General features: G+C 46.0%; 1 protein-coding gene across 5 annotated transcripts in view; it reads left to right on the top strand.

The window, feature by feature from the left end:
* The window catches only part of JCAD (junctional cadherin 5 associated), a 106643-nt gene that overhangs the window by 40229 nt on the left and 58337 nt on the right, over positions 1–8077 (top strand). The gene's annotated exons all lie outside the window — the stretch shown is intronic.

The raw sequence follows: 8077 nt of genomic DNA, 5'->3' as shown, positions 1-8077 counted from the left end.
GTAAAGATTTTCTGCATTCTGTATATGGTTGCATGTTCTTGTAAAGGAGTGTATAAATGTGATTTCAGAAATGCCGTTGCAAATGCAATTGTAAAAATATTGTTGCTTATAGAGCAAGAAGTGTTTGGCAAATGGCTTTACAATCTTTAACTGTTAATCTGGTCTTGTGGCTATTTCTGTATGACAGTGAAATGATGAAATGATAATCTTGCACAGAGGAGCAAACAGCAGTGATTCTCTGTCACACATTAGAGAGGCTGAGCATGTAGGCAATGTAGGAAATAAACCCAGTACTATTGCAGTCAAGCCAGATGAAAGCAAAACTGGCATTTTGTTGACTCTCAGGTATAGTCCCTCCTGGGTTTGTCCAGCTGCTGTAATCCCCGTGTGGGAGGCTGGGGCTGTGCCGCAGGATGGCACCGAGTCTGTTTACAGAGTATATGCTAATGCTGTTCCAGCATGACTTACAGTAAAGGCAGAGCGGTGCTTTCAGAAATGTTTCGATGTGGCATGTCAGATAATTAACTGCCTTTATTTGCTCTTATTGCTTTCCAAGTCACAGGGGATGTAGGAAAGCATCATCTTTTCCTTGAATCCTTATTTTATTTGAAATCCAGGAAACAAGCGTGATGTCTGTGCTGATGTCCAGGGAACTGTACTCCCAGTGCCGGAGTCTGTTAACTCTCCCAGCCCCAATGCTCTTGCTTTTCCTCGTGCTGTGATTCACAGGGGATCCCGAGTACCAGATTGGTCCTCCCACACCATGGTGTTCAAACACAGCAGGTCATGCTGCTGCATAACACAGAAACACCATTACTCAGATTTTTGCTTAATTTAAAAATACACTGCCCCTCCCTCCCCCGAGGCATGGGGCAGGGGGTGTGTGGTGGGGGGAGCACTTATAATGTCCCTCCATCAAGACAGCACTGAATGAACACTGCTCCAGGTGATACCTTGCCAGTGCTGGAGAAAGCCTTGTCTCCCACCCCGAGGTGCTCCTTTTCCTCTTCTTTCCACTTCCCCTTCCCTTCCCTGAGTAAGACAGGATGGTTTCACAGTGTCCTGCCTGCAATAACTGGCCTCCCCTGGTCCCCGCTGTCCCACAGCCGTGTCACTTTGCTAGCACGCACTCCACTCCTCTGCTCCTCCAGAGAAGAGGAGGACCCTGCTTGGCACGCCAGGTCCCTCGCAGCGCAGAGCTGTCAGGCTGCAGGGAAGCCTCTTGGCTAGCAAATGTGCCCTCGTCCCTTGAGCCAACAATGCTGCTTTGTCCTGGAGGAAGAAATGCAGCTTTATCACTTGAGTGCCCAGCGCAGGGAGGGCAAGCAGGGCTGTAAGGAACACAAACACAGTTTTTCATGATACTCATGTACAGTGCGCCGTAGCAGAGAGGCAGCTCGGAGGAGAGAGAATACGCGCAGAACAAAGAAATGTGGTCAGGCAGTAACTATAAAATTTCAATATAGAAAGTGGAGCTGATGTCATTTTAATGTCCCGAGCAGTGCCAAGAATTCTAAGCTCTGTATCAAGATTCAGTGCAAATCCCCCACAAACTCACAATTTGTTCTTGTGGAAAAATGAACTTTTATGGAAAATATGTATGGGAACCTGCCAGAGGAGTGTGTTGCTTTATTTCTTTTATTAATTTTGAATGCATTAGTTCAGAGAGCAATCCCATTTTATCATCAGCTGCCTCTATCCAAGAAGCTGAAGCTCACATGCAAATACTGGAGGCGAGGGAACTATGGTTTTTTGTTTGATCAGTTGTTAGATGGGAAGAGCTTTTTGAGTAGGAAGGGGTGTGGGAAGCCTCAGTGGGATGACTGAGTTAAAGTTTTTTACCAGTGACATATCTGAATCGTGATAAGACACACTTGAATGGAACAGCATCATCAGCTATTATAACTCTGAATAGATCAAAGGTGGGATTGCTTGCAGCTCCTATGATTAAGTTTACTTATATGTGTCCTGCTATAAGACTGTATTTGCAGTTGCTTATAACTTTGCCAGGCTTGAACTGTTTAGACTGAGTTCTTCCAACTTGATTGTCTGCCTTGGGCTAAGTTCTTTTCTGGAAAATTTCAGCCAAAACTCTACAGCCATTTCCAAGAATGAGCATAGGGAAAAAGGCATTGTTGTCCAACTGGAAAAAAAAAAGAAAGGAAGAAACAGGAGGGGGGAACCTGGTGATCCTTTCTGTGGGTAGTTCTTATCCCTCTGCGCTTTGGAGCAGAGATCTGAAATTTGGCAGCTTTGTGTTAGGACTGCAATATTATTTTTTTTCTTTACTTTGTAAATCTCCTCCAGTTTGGCTTAGTGATAGACTTTGAAGGGAAAAAATAGCAACTTATTAGAGATGTGCTAGGGCTGAGAAGTCAAAATCTGCTGAGCTTCCTTCCCACATGAGCGAGATCAGCCCAGCATCCTGGCAGCTCCCAGTACTGACCCCAGTGCTCCTGGACACAGTTGGTGCTACCAAGTTACTGCTGCTCCTGCTGCCTCCACACAGCTTTGCAGGGCCTGGACTACCCTTCTGCTCTTTCTAGGAGCAAGATGAAACTGGTCTTTCCTCGTAATGCTGCTTAAGGCAGAGGGGTGGGGCAATGGGAATGCAGGCAGGGAACACCGCTTTTGACACCTTCCCTGCACAGCCAGGAGGCATCCAGGGGCCCTGGGGATGCTGGGCTAAGGGAAGGTATGGTACTGAGATGCTAAAGCTGAAGGATAGCATGGGACTGGGATGGGGAGTACATGGTACAAGTGAGGAGTCAGGGGCTCAGGAGGTTCAGGAACAGGGTGGGGAGATGTATGTCAAGGTGTGAGCCATAGGGAGAGCCCAGACATGCCAGAGCCTGACATGAAACCTGAGCTGCCCCATCCATGGTCCTCTTAGGGGATATGAGTGCTGCTTTGCAGAACTGGCTTCAGACCCGCTCTCCCTGCATGGTCTTTCGTGGCGGGTCTCTCTGAGGCTTTCCCTAGCCTGCAGTCATCAGCTGCGGGGTTGCCCCGCTGTCTGCATGTGCCGTAAGACCCTGTTAATGAAGTATGCTCCTGGCGTGGCACCCAACGGGAGCTCTGCCTTGAGGATGTCCAGCACCGCCTGATACTGAACACCCTTGCACAGCCCCAGCCCCAGCTCTATCTATTTGTTGACCACCCTTGGTCTCAGCTCATGACTTTGAAGCACTGTGCTGTGGTGCTGTGAATCCTGCAAGGGTGGGTATGGGCATAGGTCTTGCTGCAGGGAAGACCCACTGCTTTGACGGGGACAGCTGGGATGGGTGACCAAGCCAGACACCTGACAAACTGGTGGTTGATGTGATCAGCCTGGTTGCTTGCATGCCTGCCTCTTCCCTGCTAAAGCACCACCACACCCCCTTACATAGGTACCAGAGACACTTGTGAAACACCCAGTAAACTTTGCCAGTGTTCAGAAAATCAGTAATTTCTATTCAGAGGAGGACTTGGGTAGCAAATAAAGCCTAGGATCACACTGAACACTAAAGATGAAACAAAATTCTACATCTTCTCCAGTGAAGACAGTCCATCCTGTACCATAGGATAAAGCTGATACCTCTGGCAAAGCACTGTGTGATCATTTAATTAGCAAGTGTATCATAACACATAGCACAAGGGAGGCCTAATTCTGGCATCTCTTGCCTCATGGGTTTTTCAGTCTTAGCAGTTTTCTTAGAGCCTATTTTTGTATGCAATATATATGCAGCATTTGCAGACAGATGGTGAAATCTCAGTGTTTCCGTTTTGCCACTTGACGTGATTGCCACATTGCAAGATGGGGAGCTGCAGGCTGTTTGTTTCTGCCCCTGCTGACGTGGCAGGGAGAGGTGGTTTCCTTCACTTCTTTTATGGCCATGGGTTACGAAGCACCCTGTACAGCCTCTCCCACAAATCTAGGCAATAGAGTGTCATCATCTCCATCAGCTCCTGGGAGCCTCATGCACACCCCAGAGCTCAGCTGTAGACAGTGTAGAAGCAAAGGCCAGAAGAACAGGAGCTGACAATGTGAGAAGACCAGAGCTGCTTACAGACAGCTACTGAGAGATGAAGGAGTTCTAAGAAGCTGTGAGACAGTGTGGGCCAGGATTGCAGGCAGGGCTTGCTGCAAATGGGCATCCTCGCCTTTGTCAAGGACGTCACAAGAAGGAGTCTTAAGCAGGGAGTTGCAGAAGAAATGAAACAGAAAAGGAAAAGGAGTGGTGAATGCTTACGGGCTTCTGCTCTGAGTGTCATGGAAAAAAGAGAAGAAAGTATGTGTATGGACACTGTGGCAAACAGGGCCCTAAACTTTGGTGCTGGATGAGAGCAGATGGGTGAAGTGGAGACTTACAGTCAAAGGACCAGAGATCCTTATTGGGGATGTCCTTGTGGAAGTTATCACAAAAGAAATATATCTGGGAAGCTGTTGGTGTTACAACTTCGATGTGATGTTTACAAGCAACATCATGAATGAAGCAGTCAGGTCTGTGAAAAAGGTTTCTTGAACAGCTCTGGAAGAGCTGGTGTCCTAATCTGCAACCCTGGCTGGTCCCACCAGCTCCTTTTGCTGCACACAGCCCAGGGAAAGAGTGAGATCATCTTATGAGTGCTAACCAAAATCTTCATTGCTTTTTGAATAGCTTGACCTGCTTGATACCCAGACCTTGCTCCTACCCCACCTCTATTCCCAGCCAGCTACTGGCTATATTCCATCATGGTCTCCCTGCAGTTTTGGTCTGAATTAAACCAGTATGTGTGACATGCCCAGTTCAACAATCACAACACTGTGCCTTGGGACTTAGCCTTTGCTGGAAACTAAAGTACATGCGATTAATTCTGCAGTTCCTCAATGAACAAAATGGAGCTTTTGTGTAATTCCTATTTCTCATTTGTTTCCAAATAGTCATGAATCAAGAATTATTTTGTTTTGGAAATTAATGCTTTTTTTCCAAATGATCTGCTTTGACCTACTCTGCAGATCCCCATGTCTCCACAGATTGTGTGGGCCAGGTTTTCTGTCCTGAGCCATGCCAGGGTCTTGGGTTTCTAAAGGTGGTTGGTTGTACAGTGACACTGAGGTCCTCAAATCCTGTGCCTGGAGAGAACTAGATTGATCCCAACACTAACAGATGCTTACTGCCTTCCCACGGTTGCACCCCAGATGTAAATTTATCTTCGTGTTATTCTGCTGTCCAGTGACATGTGATGGGGCGTGAAACATCAAAGGATTTTTTTCATAAACGGGTGTACAGATTTTGTCTCCTGCCAAGATACAGCCATGGATGAGTACTCTTGTAGCAGCCATCTTGATAATCCGAACAGTGTTCTCCTGTATAAATAATGTCCTACTTCTTACAGGGAATCTGCCATGTCTTCAGATGTGTCCATGAAATATGTGTCACCTTTACAGAATCCTCCAATTTTAAGGACACTTTGGAAAAGTGATTTGTTTGGTGGTCTGTTGGCTTGTGACTTAAATTCAGAAAAGGAATGAATACACAGTTGTATCAGAAAAGAAAAACTCATTTCTGATAAGGTAAATGCCTTACCTTTTTCAAAAGAAGCAGACTAGCACAGGGTTGAATGTTTCATTCATGAAAATGAATGTTTCAGCCTTTTGCACTGGTGAAGACCATTTGGAAAACTCCTACCAAGACATAAATTCAAGTTTCCTCCCCAGAGGCGAGTGTCATGGGGTCCCCTAAGTCTATCAATTCATTTATAACACCTTTGTGAATCCCACAGTCCAACTCTATGTATTAGATTTATGACACACACAGGTTCCTAATAACCTCAAACTCATTGAGGGTTTTTTAACTGCTTACAGCCTTTTAGCATGTTTTCACTTTTTTGGTTTTTTTCAGATGTCTTGTCCCTCAGCAGTGAATTTACCTTGTTTTCTCTTCTTTTCTGCTACTGCCGGCTGGATGTTTATGCCCCTGGCATTTTCTACCTGCAGGGCAGAAAGCACCTCCTTGTACCAAACCTTTGACTGCACGGCACCGAGCTCCGGCTGTGCCAGGCTCACCGCACAAGGTGACTCCATCTCTGTAGCTACAGGGCTCAAGAAACTCTCACCTGAGTTGTCATCCCTGAGCCTCAACCAAACCAAGCAGGCTTTTAAAGTGAACCCGTGTTGAAATGTGCCACCCTCTAGTATCAAGGCTGTGATTGTGTGTCTGTTGAACCGTTGTGCCCTCCTCCTTGGGCACACAGTCCTGCTGCTGCGTGTCGGGTCGCTAGCTGCCAGGCAGGGTATCGCTTGTGGAGCTAAACCCTATACTTCTACCCCCCGCCATCTCATCAGGCAAAATGTCAGTGGAGCTTGCAGAATGGCTTTCTCACACAGCACATCCACTGCCGGGACTGCCAGGGTTTGTACCCCTGCTGCACTTTAGCACCAGGCAGAAATGACGATGTCAATAACGTATCTTGGAGAAGCAATCAAATGAAATTACTTTCTCCTTCTTCACCACTTTTGTTCTTAATGGTTTGCTTTGGCCTCTTGCATATGTGTAATCAAATGCTGCTGCTTTCCATATGCTACAGCTCGCTGTGTTTAAGTTGAGAGGATTCTCCCTTAAATATTTATTTAAACAATAACACCCCTTCAGCTCTTTATAAATTGCTGTACAAAACTGCCCTTCGTAAAAGACCCCATCCATGTTTTTAAGATTTATTTGAACTGTTTTCCTGCCTCACTGCTGTGCTGTGGGACAGTACCCTACTTCCCAGGGTTGCAGATCCCACAGCTCAGAAAGCTGGTGGCTGCTCCACAGAGCTTACAGACCCAGCCTCAAATTGTGCCAGCAGCTCCCAGAGTCGCAGGGGAGAGTTTCAGCAGTCATATTGTTTTTGTCCCAGGAACTCAATGACCCTGTAACTTCCAGGAATAAGCTCCATCCAGAAAAGCTTCAGGAAAGCTGCTCTGAGAGTTGTCTCTTTCTACTGCTATCCACATACGATGTCTGAGGCTGGAAACACAGGGATGCCAACCCTCCACAGTTCTCGCCAGCCAAGGGAGTGGAGGCTGCTGATACCTTTCAATAGTATTTAAACTATAACTTCAGAACCTGTAGTTCTGGGCATTTTCTGAGCAAAAGAACTTCAAGGCACATAAAAGAAGCTCTGTACCATTCAGTTGGAGTCCACAAATCTATAGAAGGACTCACCATCCAAAATAAAAAGATTTTTATATTGTACATGAAAGAGAGGATTCAAACTCTTCACTTAGCAGGCCATTTATTTGTATTTAATTTTAGCTGAAGGCATATTTTCACCACAGTATTGGTTGTATTAATGCTAGCTGTTAAAAAGTTTGCCCAAAGTTGTCAGTGTTGAAGAATAAGGGGCAAAGAGCTACAGGCCTTCTTCTGCATTTCTAATTCCACATTATTCCAGCATCTTGATGAATCAGACACTGGCAAACTCTCTATAGTCAACATGAGTTTGGGTAGAAATTAGATTACTCACCCGCTACAGTAAGCGCAAAGGAGATAATACATTATGCTGTTCCTTAGCTATAATTGAGGCTCATCTCCCCATTCTAGGCTCTGTGTGGGTTTAATCACGGGAGCTAAACAGGGAGGAAGTACCAGAGCTTCTCTGAATCACTTTTATTCTTTACCAGTAATTACATCGAGGCATATTTCCATGGAGACTGAGAGTGGTGCCATCAGCCTGCTGTCCCTCAGGTCCCCCTGAAACCTTCACTTGCTTTGCTAAATGCAGCGTGTCTCTGGATGGTCCCTTGGGAGGTAGAGGCAGGCTGCGTTTTGCTCAAGATCCTTCTTGTTCTGAGTGCAGATTTCAACTGACTACATTAAAAGATAGATCCTTTTGAGAGCAAATGCTATTGGTGAACCTGGGGGATCAATTAGCCTTTTCTGGTGGCTGAGGATTATTGCAGAAACAGTTTTGAACATCAGGAGGGCATTGAGTATTACTTTCCTCCCACGGTGAATGCAATAGTTGGAAAGTCTGCTTCAGACATCCTTTTCCTTTTTCCAGTCTGAACTGGAAAGACCTCCTTGAACTTTTCTCTCCATCAGACAAGGCCATCGTCAGCAACATAGAT

The sequence above is a fragment of the Falco punctatus genome (assembly GCF_963210335.1).
Source record: "Falco punctatus genome assembly, chromosome: 4".
Lineage (NCBI taxonomy): Eukaryota > Metazoa > Chordata > Aves > Falconiformes > Falconidae > Falco > Falco punctatus.
This window is presented reverse-complemented; position numbering and strand designations above follow the sequence as displayed.